A 12,763-nucleotide genomic window follows, 5' to 3' on the forward strand; every position below is an offset into this window, starting at 1 on the left:
TGATAAGTGGTGTTGGTGCAACTGTTAATGATGATTCCAATGTGCTTTTTGGTGTTTTCTAATTATGTCATATTTGTTTTGAAGATCTGCATTTATCGTGTTGGCATTGAGTTATCATTGATGTCAACCGATATTGCAGGTTACTGGTAGAGTGTGTCAACCGCTATGAAGAAGATTGAACCGACATAAAGAAGAGAAGTATGTCATGAGTTGACAAATGATACCACTAGTATGAGGTGAGATGTAGGAGTGTGTTGGCATTCTTGAGCTATAATCAGTAAGGCATAAACCGATATGAACGTTGGTTGTTTATTTGTGTTGAAGAGGCAGAACGTTGATGAATCACAACAACACCCGGTGAGCTAAACATAAAGAATGACATGAAGCCATACCAGAAGGCAAGATGAATTGCCAAGATGATATGTTGTTGTTAAGAGTGTTTGATTAGTATGTTGATCATACCGGTAAGGTTCTACTGGTAGAAGGGTTTGTCCATTGTTCAAGGTTGAACCGACCCTATGACGGTGAGTTGAATATATGCTGATGTGTCCTCCGTGGAGCTGAGGTGGTAAACATGTAGAGGTCGATGAAATGTTCATCGACATGGTTGTCTGTATAGTTGGTGGTCATTAAATGATAAAACCACAAATCACGGGATGATATTTGACTAATGTGGCTCGAGGAAGAATGGACGACAGAGAATGATCAAGTAGTTGTTGGCATTGTGATCGAGGCACAAAATACGATTGCGGATTGACCTTCAGTTAGAAACAGTTGGGTGAAATGAGGTCGACAAAGATCAAGGCCATAAAAGCAGGGTTAAGTTTGCTATTTTTAGGAAACATGCATTGGATGAATAAAAACATGTATAGATGCATCTCCCCAATGTAGGTGAGTGATCCAATGCAGATTGAATTAGATTGGATACTGATTTGGTCGAAGGAAAGAAACCCTAACCGCCCGAAGTTTGAATTTGTTTTTGGAGGGAATACTAGTTTTTAAATATACAAGTCTAAATTGATGAGGATGTTGCTACTAAATGTCATCTAATGATGTTGACGAATGAAAGTAAGGAAGAAAAGATTGTTTGAGTGAAAAACCTTAAGTGCCTATGTGTTGAAGGAGAAACCGGTAAGGCGTGTGTGAACCGACAAATAACAAACTAGCAGAGGAAAAACCTAGCAAAGTGTGGGCAAGTGTGAAGTGAATCTAGCAGTTAGAGGGAGAGAAGTTTCAATGGAGTAATGACCAGCATAAAGGCAGTGTTGTAGTGTTTGTGGAGGTTTCACAGACCGGTAAGATTGAAACCGATACAACAGAATATTGGAGGGTTGCAAAACTTCATTTGCAACAGGGAATTTACTTATGTATTCAAATTTTCATATTGTTTTCACTAAGTAGGTGCTTAGTGCGAGAATTATAGCTCCTTTAGGATGTAGCCTATAAATTGTTTAGGGGTTGGTGCTCCTTTGAGTCAGTGCTCATAAATTAGGGGTTGGTGCTCCTTGGGTTGGTGCCCTAAAATTGTAATCAGATCATTTTCATTGTGAGGCTGGATTGGAGCAGAAGATCTCCAGTAGCTATTCTCACCAAGGTTTTTCCCACATTGGGTTTTTCTCGTATATCTGGTGTTATGTGATGCATTCTTGTGTATGTGTTATTTTGATGTTATAGAAAATCCTTTCACACACTTAGTTTGCACTATTTGGCTAATCGGTCAACACTCTATCTATTTTATATAGTACCAGTATATCCCTTATTAAAAAAGAAAGTGTTTAAATCATTGATTCACCCTCCCCCCTCTCAGTGATCCATTGTGTCCAACAATTGGTATCAGAGCATAGGTGCCCTGTTTTGTCAAAGCATTCTCTAGCTTGGTTAGATCTTGTCAAATGTTCACAATGGAAAGAAATGAATCTGCCTCCTCAAAAGCTCCTATGTTTGATGGTGTCAACTATGTCTTTTGGAGTAGAAGAATGTAAACCTATTTGTCCTCTCTAGGTTGTGATGTATGGATGTCAGTTGTGAATGGGTATACAGTCCCTACTAATCCCCCTACTAATCTAGATGCTAAGAAAGAATATGAGAACAATGCTAAAGATAAAAGCATCATTCTTAGTGGGTTATTTGATAATAAGTTTGTTAAAGTCATGCACTGCTCATCTGCCAAAGAAATTTGGGATAAGTTGTAGAAAATATTTGAAGGCATTGCTAAAGTCAAGGAAGCCAAGTTACAAACATTGAGAGAATAGCTTGAGGGTTTGAAGATGAAAGATGAAGAGAAGATCATTGACTATCTCCAAAGGATTGATGAAACAACAAACACCATTAGAGGGCTTGGAGAAGAAATAAAAGATGAGGTGGTAGCTAAGAAAGTACTTATATTTCTCACATCTAAGTATGACACAAAGGTTTCAGCAATAGAAGAAGCAAAAGATCTAAAAACCTTTACAATGGATGAGTTATATGGTTCTCTAACTACTTATGAGATGAGGACTATCGGTATTGAGGTTGTGAAGAAAGAAGTTGCATTCAAAATATCAAGGAAAGGAAAAGAAGATTCTTCTCAAGATGGAACTGTTGGGAAAAATGGTGTCTCAACCTTGCATTTATGTGAGGTTACTATTTATAGTAAGTTTTCATTTGAGCACGAAATGGTACGAAACTCTCCCTGAAGCTTCTGGTTGGCTAGATAAGCATTCCGGTAAAGTTTCGTCGCAAGGTCACAGCTAGTTTTGAAGATATTAAAGTTTTCGTCTTGGAGGGGTGCAATAAAATGTTTAAACTTAATTTTGGGGACTTTAGAGGCTCCGAAACGCCCTGAAAAGTGGCCGTAACTGGTGAAGCGGGTTACGAGGTGATAGAGCACTTCGCGAGCTTTCCGGCGCTTCAAACGGTTCGTCAATCGGACACCCGGTTCTCAAGTTATGGCCTCCGGAAGTTTGTACTCCTGAAATAGGAAAAAATAATTTGTATCGAATACATAAATGAGCTGTAAAAGGGAGCGACACATGTTGATGTGTGCTTTAACATGTCATAGAAGGGAGATAAGGTCGGCTACACCTTATTGGGTGGTTTTTAGCCCATGGTTTTGTAATACCGTTTGACGGTTTCTTGTATTGTATCTCCTATTTATGAGGTGTGTGAGATAGAGGTTGTGTGTAAGAGTCTTATGGCTATTAAGTTGCCTCTGAATCTCTGATTAGTGCTACTCCTGCGAAGAGCTTGCTCTGCAAGTATTTTGTAATCTGTTTTTGATTGCTGAATAAAATATTGAGCTGCTTTTGGAGGGTGGGGTTTTTCTCCCGAAAGGGTTTTCCCCACGTAAATCATTGTGTTGTGGTATGAATGCTATTATATCTATTTATATTTTCTGTAACTGTTGTAATGATCTAAAAAAGTTTTGCATTACCCTCCTCTCAAGGTTAGTGTAGGAAGTTGTTTCCGCTACTTTACTTCCTTACAGGAACTGGTGAAGATTTTGATGATATCATGGCAAACTTTGTCAGAAGACTCAAGACGAGTTCTGAAAAATACAAAGGCAAGCTGCCCTTGAAATGTTTCAATTGTGGAAAGATTGGACATTTTGCTGCCCAATGTCCCTATGGTGATAAAAATGAAGATGATCAATCAAGTGGTAGTAGATCATACAGTAAGGATAGGAAGAAGAATATCTATCGGCATGGTAGAAGAGGCAACCGGAAGCAGAGAATTCTTTACACACATGAAAATGATACCACAGATGAGGAGAGTGGCTCAGATGATTGTTGCAGTGAAGATGAAGTCAAAGCAAACCTTTTTATGGCCCAAGAGGTTCTGGTACCTGAAGAAGGAGAAGAAAAAGAGAAAGAAGGAGAAGTAGTTCTTCAAGCAAAGCTCATTAGCACCTTGGAAGAGATGAAGAAAACAAGAAGAGATCTAAAGAAGATGAAAAATGTTGTAATTGAAGAACAAGAGATGTTGGAGAAATCTCTTGAAGAATCCAAGATAACAATTGCAGATCTAAAACTTCAATTGGAAGAGGCCAAGAGGATCTGTGAAGTTACTAGTACGGGCTTGAGTAAAATGGAGAAGGAGCATTAGGACCTTGAAGAAGAAATTGTTAAGCTCCAGAAGGAATTAGAGAAGAGCAAGAATGAACTGATGATAAGAAGCAAGTATGAAGGGAACACAAAGGCCCTAGATAAAATGTTGAGCAAATAAAAGTCTTTAAAGGATTTTGGTGTCTTAGGATTTGAAGAAGGACAAAGTTCAAACAACAGAGACACGTCTGATAAGGAGATACGGTTCACTTCTTCAAACGAAGGTGAAGAGAAGAAGACATTCACGGTAAGCAAGGATACCGGTAAGAGGACATATGTAGATGTTGTTAGAAACCGCCATACAAACTGGTATAGACAATCAATGAACCGAAGGCCATACTCAATGCACTGACATGCAGATCCAAGGAGAAATGCAAGAATTGATAATGAAGGATTCACCAGAGTTACCACCAGGAAAGGAAGACCCCCAGTGAGGCAGTCATTTGCAAGACCAAGGCAACATAATCGATATGTTCCAAAATTTCATGGTGTAATAAATTTGGTCATAGAATGACATATTGTAGGAAAATGAATGTAAAGCCCAATTTTGAGAGTAGACACTCATTTGCTGCATTACAAAGTACAAATGTCACATGTTATAATTGCAATGAGTTTGGACATAAGAGTTATGAGTGTAGGAGAAATGTGCAGGTGTCCTACAAGAATATTTTGGATACATTTTTCAATGCTAATGTAAAATGTTACAAGTGTCAAAATTTCGGTCACATAGCAAGGCATTGTAAGCTAAGAACTGACGAGCAAAAGAAAAAAATACCGGATCATAAGATAGAGACTAAACTGGAACACACGATGACAGAAGAGGATAAGAAAGAAGAGAAACAAGTTTGGATAGAGAAGGAGAAGAACAAGACAGAGTCAAGCTTGATTGTACAGACTACTCTACATGCTAAAAGGAAGAATCTATGGGTAGTAGATAGTAGTTGCTCAAATCACATGACCGAAGACAAGAAAAAGTTTATCAAACTTGATGATTAAAATGGTGGTTCTATCCAGTTTGGTGACAACTCCTCTATCAAGATTAAGGGTCATGGTACATTGAATATTGATGGAAAGCTCAAGGCTCGTGATATGTGCTATGTGGAAGGACTAAAGCATAATATTCTAAGTGTAAGTTAGATGTGTGACAAAGGGTACTAGTTCACATTTGACTCTATCGGTTGTCAGATAAGAAAGTGGAGTATCGGTCAGGTTGTAGCATAAGGAAAGAGGACAAATGGTAATGTCTACAATTTGAAGGAATGTTATGAGTCCCAATGCATGATGGGACATGTTGATGAAAGCTGGTTGTGGCACTGGAGATTAGGTCATGTGAACTTTGATAATCTAGTGAAGATAAGCAAAAATCGGTATGTAAGAAATATTCCACAAATAACTAAACCAACAAGTACTTTTTGTGATGAATGCATAAGAGGCAAGAAAATCAAAGTGGGTTGCAAAACCAAAGAGTACAATACCTCAAGACCTATGGAGTTAGTACATACAAATTTGTGTGGACCAACAAGGACAAGGGCTCTGACCGGTGAGAGATACTTCATGCTATTCATTGATGACTATTCAAGAATGACTTGGGTGACATTTTTGCATGAAAAATCACAAGCATTTGAAAGATTAGAGATTTTTAGAAGGATGGTTGAAAATGACAGTGGACACTAATTAAAGTGCTTAAGATTAGACCGGAGTGGAGAATATTCTTCAAATGAGTTTATTGACTATTGTGAAAAACATGGAATCCAGAGACAGTATTCAGTAGCAAGAACACCACAACAGAATGGTGTGGCAGAAAGGAAGAATAGGACAGTGAAGGAGATGGCTAGAATAACGTTGAATGAGGTCGACATACCAGATACATACTAGAAGGAAGTTGTTCATGTTGTCTACACATTAAACCAGGTACAACTAACAATGAATAGTAGAATGACTCCTTATGAGTTATGGTATGACCAGAAACTATCACTTAAGCATTTTAGAGTGTTTGGAAGTAAGTGTTTCATCAAAAGAGATGTTGATGGATTAGGAAGTTTTGATTCCCAGAGTGATGAAGGAATCTTCTTGGGTTACTCAACCAATAGCAAAGCCTACAAATGTTACAACATGAAATTAAGAAAAATGGTTGATAGTATAAATGTGAGAATAGATGAAGACCTACATAAAAGAGAATTTGCATCGACACCCTACATTGATGTTTCAGATGTTGAGTATGAAGAGCAATCTGATAATAGACTAGTAGAAGAAGCACCAAGCAAGAACTCCAACTGATATGTGTAGAAGAACCATCGAGAAGAACATATCATAGGAGATAAAAATGAAGGTGTGCAGACCAAAAAGAGACTAGATTGGAACGATGAGCAAGTAAATTTTTTCCTCATGATAGAACTTGAGCCCAAAACTTTTGATGAAGCTAGCAAAAGTGAGAAGTGGGTAGATTCCATGGATGAAGAGTTGAAACAAATTGAGAAAAATCAAACTTGGAAACTTGTTCCTAGACCGACAGACAAGAATGTCATAGGTACCAAGTGGGTCTTCTGGAACAAGATGAATGAAGAAGGCAAGATAATCCGAAATAAAGCAAGGTTAGTTTGCAAAGGGTATGCTCAAGTGGAAGGTATTGACTTCGAAGAAACCTTTGCACCAGTTGCCAGGTTAGAGGCAATAAGAATGTTTTTAGCTTTCTCCGCCTATAAAGGATACAAGGTTTACCAAATGGATGTCAAATTTGCATTCTTGAATGGTAATCTTGAAGAAGAGGTGTATATGGAACTAATGAATACTAAGAGCAGGGGGGATGAATTAGTATACCAAAAAATACTGAACTCAAACTCTTAAACAGTCTAGCAATTAACTAGTATAACAGATTCACTAACAAACCAGTTAAGATAAATGCAAACCAAACAACAAATAAAGCATTCACCCACAAGAGCACAATCACCATAACACAAGATGTTTGACGTGGAAACCCAAATGGGAAAAACCACGGTGAGAAGAAACTCACAACTAACTATCTGCAGAATAGAAACTAGATCGGTTAAGGTCATACAATGTTCTTCACCAAAACAAATCCTATTAGGAATATAGATCTCTATTAGGAGATAAGTCCTGTTAAAGACTACCTTGTGAGAGGATTTCAGATCCACAGTTGTGAACCACCTTGTTAGAGGATTTACAAAGGCTTTGCTAAGCCTACCTGGTTAAGGGTTCCAGAATTGTTGAAGATGTGAGTAATCAACAAGTGAGTGATCTAGTTACTAGCACAGTATGCTTGGTTAGATCCTTGACAACTCACTGTTAATGCATTTCAGCATTACTTCAGTCTTCAATATCTCCACACTCTAACTCTTCACATAGACCTTTCTCTTCTATGATCGCACATACAAAAACCCTCAACAACATTGTAAACCCTAGACATGATGTCCTTATAAAGGAGATTGATTTCATGTCGGTCCAATAGGATTAGATTACAAGTTCCTAGGTTCAGTGCATCTAGACACATTTGGTAACATGACACAAAATCGCTACCAAAGTGTCGCTGGAAGATAACTCATCACAGAAATACCGGTTGGTAACTCATCACAGAGTAATACCAGTTCATAAATTTTACCGATTACCAGTTGTCAAAATGAAAACTGGAAAAATGTTAACTACCGCTTTGTTCCTTCATACCACTTTGGATCCTCAAACCGCTTGAGGTCTTCATACCGCTTGGGTCTTTAGTCAATCTGTGACTGGTAAACATCTTCTGCAAAACACCGATAGTCTAAAGACTATGATACATAATACCGGTTGAAACAATTACCAGTTGAGCATAACTCATATATCAAGAAAGTGTACACAAAGAAAGTGTGTGTCCATCAATGACAATCATAACATCATAAAAAATGCCAACAATCTCCCCCTTTGGCATTGATGGCAACACTTAGGAAAATTTTGACATCTAAGTGTTTTACAACAAAAAAAATTTCCATAATCAAAATTACTCCCCCTAAGAATATACACTATCCCTTTTGCAGAAATTACAATGTATACTACTCCCTTAAAAAGGTAACATGAAAGTATACATAACATTCACCAAAATTTTAAGTACTGCTCCCCCTTTGCCAACAATGACAAAGTGATGCAGAATAACTCTTGTTTCTTATTATCATTAAAAAAGAGTAAATGTTTATGACAATAAGGAATGATACTTATCAAAAAAAGATTTAAAATCTTGCATAAAAGTTTTCATGGCTAATGACCATGACTCAAGTAATGAGGTAGCAATCTCACTCTCCGTCTGCATCTGAGATACATGTTCTTCCATGGCATCAATTGTACTCATCTCTTGAGTTACCAATAAAGCTTCTAGATTAAGAAAGCACTTCTGAAGAATTTGCAGTCTGGGTAATAAAACCAGTTGAAGCTCCTGCAAATCTTGTGACCAATTGCTAATCTCCAATTCTATCCTGGCAGACTGAAGCTAGTAACAATGAACTGTTTGCCCATATGTAGCAAATGAATCATATGGCATCTTAAAGTTGCTTATGTATGCCTACAAATCAGATTGTAGTTTATCCTTTTGTGTGAGCACATCATCACAAAATAGATGGGATTGGCTTATTTTGCTCAACAATAGTTTGCCCTCATCCATATCAACACTTATATCCTTTTGTTGTTTCTGAAGTTGAGACCGGAGCTCATTTAGTTTCTTCACTAAGGTAGTGTTTAGTGCCTTTTGATGCTTCTTCTGTGCATTAGCTTCAACAACTTCTTCTAGACATTATACCTGGTCCTCTACAATGGTACATAGAAGTTTCAGTTTGGCCAAAGAGGAATCGGTACCCGGGAGGTTAGCACCTGGAATCAAACTGGTAAGGGTGTCAACTACAGTTTGAATGACATCTTGTTCCTTTTTCCTCCTCAATGTTTCCAATCTTTCTTGTGCAAGCTTTATGCTTTGCAGTATCTCCGATTCATCTGTAGATTGGAGATCAATAAGACTGGTGATGTCAACCGGTTTGGCTTGACCATCGGTTGCCTTTGGAGTCTCCACATGTTTGGCTTTCTCTGCTTCCTTCTTCTCTTCAGCTCTTTTCTTTTCCTCTTATTTCTCCCTTTTCTCATCTTCATGCTTTTTCTTCTCTTCCTCCTTCTTTCTTTCTTCTTCTTTCCGCTTCTCCTCTTCTTTCTTTTTCTCCTCTGCTTTCCTCTTCTCCTCTTCTTTCTTCTTCTCCTCTTCTTTCATCTTCTCCTCTTTTTTTCTCTTCTCTTCTTCTTTTCTCTTCTCTTCTTCTTTTTTCCTCTTCTCTTCCTCTTTCTTTTTCTCTTCCTCTTTCTCCACTTTCTCTTTATTAGCCTTTTCCTTGTCCTGCTTCTCCTTCTCTACTTTTTCTTTATCCTGTTTCACCTTCTCTGTGTCCAGAGTGACATCTTGACCATCTAACGCATCCACATCAATAGTGTCAACCTGTTCTGTAACTGGTTCTCCTTCACCATCAAATGCCTCATCCAATTTCCTAGTTTCCGATTCTTGTTCATCTTTTTTTATTGGCTTGAGCTACTTGGTGCATTTTTAGAGCAGCTTTAGCATGGAAGTGTGTGTCTTTCACCACTTTAGAGGCTTTGCCTTCTAGTAGAAAGTACCCACAATTTCAAGTAATTTCAAGTTTGAAGCATCAGGGAAGTATTCTGCAAAAATATTCTCTCTGATCTCCTGTTCTCTCTCAATGGCAATGCACCATTTATTATCCAAAGAATTATATAAAGAATCATGGGTAGCCGATCTAATTTCAGATGGCGACCGGTCATTAACCCATAAATAATTAGTGAGTTCCCGCTCTACTTCTTCTTTCTCACTATCAGTGAAATCATCAAAATACTCTTTCAAATCATCAAGCAATTTTCTTGTAATATTCTTAATAGTCCTCTGACAATGTGTCATCGGCTTATAAGAAGAGATGTCTATATTTACCGGTGTAGGTGCATTATTGGTAGATTTTGCTTTCTTGCTTGTTTGCCTGGTCTTCTTAGGCTACACTTTTGGTTCGATATCCTCAGCCTCCGATGAGTTGCTTTTGGTCTTCCGCTTCTGTAGACACTTAAAAATAATTATTTTAATTATTTTTAATTCCTCGCATAATTAATTAATTAATTATGTTAATTCAAATTCCTCTCAATATTAATTAAATATAATTAATATTGTCACTATAGCATATGATTAATCAATCAATCCCTTTCTTTATTCTTCTAAAAAAATCAAATCCTCACAAATCTTCCTCTTAGCTAATTAATTTCAATTAATTAGTTAACCTACATGATTCCTACAAATCATCTCCTTAATTCATTCTTCTAGAAACTCCTTAAACTCACTTAACATTATTCTTCTAATTTTTTATTTCCTCCACTCATTCTCTCTCCTAGTCAAATTCTCCTACAAATATTAATCCCACCTAACATTTCCTCTAATCCCGCTTCTAATGAGTCGTTAATGGTTAATCATCATGATTAGCCACAAAGTCAACTCTTTGTCCTTTTCATCCAGCCACTAGCTTTAAATGCTCTTTTCCTAGGTGAATGTAAGATTTTCGAAATCACACATTCCTCTAGGCATCCCCTCCCCCAAGGAATTTTTAATTCCTTTTTATTCCTCCAATCCCCATGATATCCTTTTTTGGAGAATTTTTAATTCCTCCAATGCATCTTGTGGAGTGTGGAGATACGAAATGCCTTTAAGGCATATTTTTTGGTCTCCACACCCTCTCTTGGACCTTGTGTGAGTTCACAAGTAAATCTTAGCCCTTCATCTCGAATTCATCCTATCCACTCATTTTCCTCTCCTCTTCCTATAAAATAAGGCTCCATCCCTTCATTCAAAACATCTTGAAATCCAGTAAGTTTATGCTGCCCTTTTGAGCCCAAAAAATCATCTTAGCAACTTGATCATCTCATCCTTATCATTTTTCAAATCCATTCCATTTGTACACAACATTGGAGAGCCATCCACATCCAGCAATCAAAGGAGCATATCAAGTGGAGCATTATCAAGGGGCACCTTCACTTCATCAAGCTCAATCCGAAGGAGAAGGTAAAATAGCAAGGTGAAATGGTCTTTTAATGATATTTTAGCATTCTGCATGTTTATTTCGTTATGTTTTGATCATTTGACCTTCAAATCTGTTTTCCCCTCTTCATTTTGGCACGCCCGGTGGGACCCACGTCCCTAAGAACTAATTTTATTTTTTTTTAGGTTTTTGTGAGTTGTGAGACACAGGTTCTAGAATAGCGGCTCTGTATTTATGCGCAATAACTTCTTTTCTGTTTTTGTTGCATTTTTATTTCTGTTCTTTTTCTGTTTCTGTTTCTGTTTCTGTTTCTGTTTCAGTTTCAGCACGATAGCTCTGCGATTAGCGTGAGCATTTTTGTGGGAATTTGAATTCCTGTTATCTAATCTGTTATTTGCTCTGTTGTCTGCTCTATTTAATTATAATCTATGTGAAAGTAGGAGAGTATGCTCTTATCTATATAGACAATCAGAAATCCAGACCTTTCACTTTTCTATTCTATTTAGTGTGATTGTATGCTCTGACCGCAGTAAAGTGTGAAAATAGGAGAGTATGCTCTTGTCTATCTAGACAGTCAGAAATTCGGACCTTTGACACTTTTCTATCTGTTTAGTGCTATTGTCTACTCTGTTAATCTGTTTGAAATTTTTAGGCGCTAACTATAGTTTGCATTTTATTTTTTTTCATTTCTTGTTATCTGCTCTATTTAAAGGTAATTTGTTTGACCGCAGGAAAGTGTGAAAGTAGAAGATTATGCTCGTCTATCTAGATAATCAAAAATCCGGACCTGACATTTTTAATTCTGTTAAATTTAGGGTTTCTACTCTGTTAAATCTAGGGTTTCTGTCTACTCTGTTAAATTTCATCAGATTCTCCGTATTGCCATTTTCCACATTTCCTTCCTTGGAGGCCTTATCCCAAAAATCCACTTTTTGAAGCCCAAAATCTCATATTTCTCTATTTTTAGGGTTTGTCATAACTCCTTCCCCTTTTATCCAATCACCTCCAAATTTTTCTTATATTATCCATCTCCAACTTTTGCTTCTTTGTCCCTCTTGGACAAATTTTCCCATTCCTTCATCTCTCCTCCAAAATCCCCATTTTTCGCTTGCCTATCCCTTGGAAAGTGGCAAAAACCTAGTCAAACCCCATTTACCCATCAAAGCTTTCTTCAAATCCACATTTGTCATTAGTAAAAAAAAATTTATTCATATTTTTCTATTCATTCCCAAAAAATAAAATAAAAATTAATATTTTTGTCATTTTGTTGTTTTTTGCAGGACGCTTGTTGAAGACTCTGTTTTTCCAAACTACTAATCAAGTTGTTTTGTAGGACGCTTTTTGAAGACTCAATTTTTCAAACTACAAATCAAGTGGTTTTGTAGGTTGCCTAGCTGATTCAACCAAATATTGTGCATTTATTTAAATTAGGCACCTAGATATTAATTGAAATGGAATGAACCATTGTCTTATATGTCTTTAAGAAAAGCGTAAAGGTAGGAAAGTATGCTCTCATCTTACTAGATGGTTAGAAATCCAAACCCTCCAACCTTTTCTTGTTTGATTGTGTGTTTACCTCTAGCGGGCCTGCCCTTCCAACTTGCTCTTTGAGAAGGTAAGAGGGGAACG

The sequence above is a fragment of the Cryptomeria japonica genome, chromosome 4, assembly GCF_030272615.1.
Source record: "Cryptomeria japonica chromosome 4, Sugi_1.0, whole genome shotgun sequence".
Classification (NCBI taxonomy): Eukaryota; Viridiplantae; Streptophyta; class Pinopsida; order Cupressales; family Cupressaceae; genus Cryptomeria; species Cryptomeria japonica.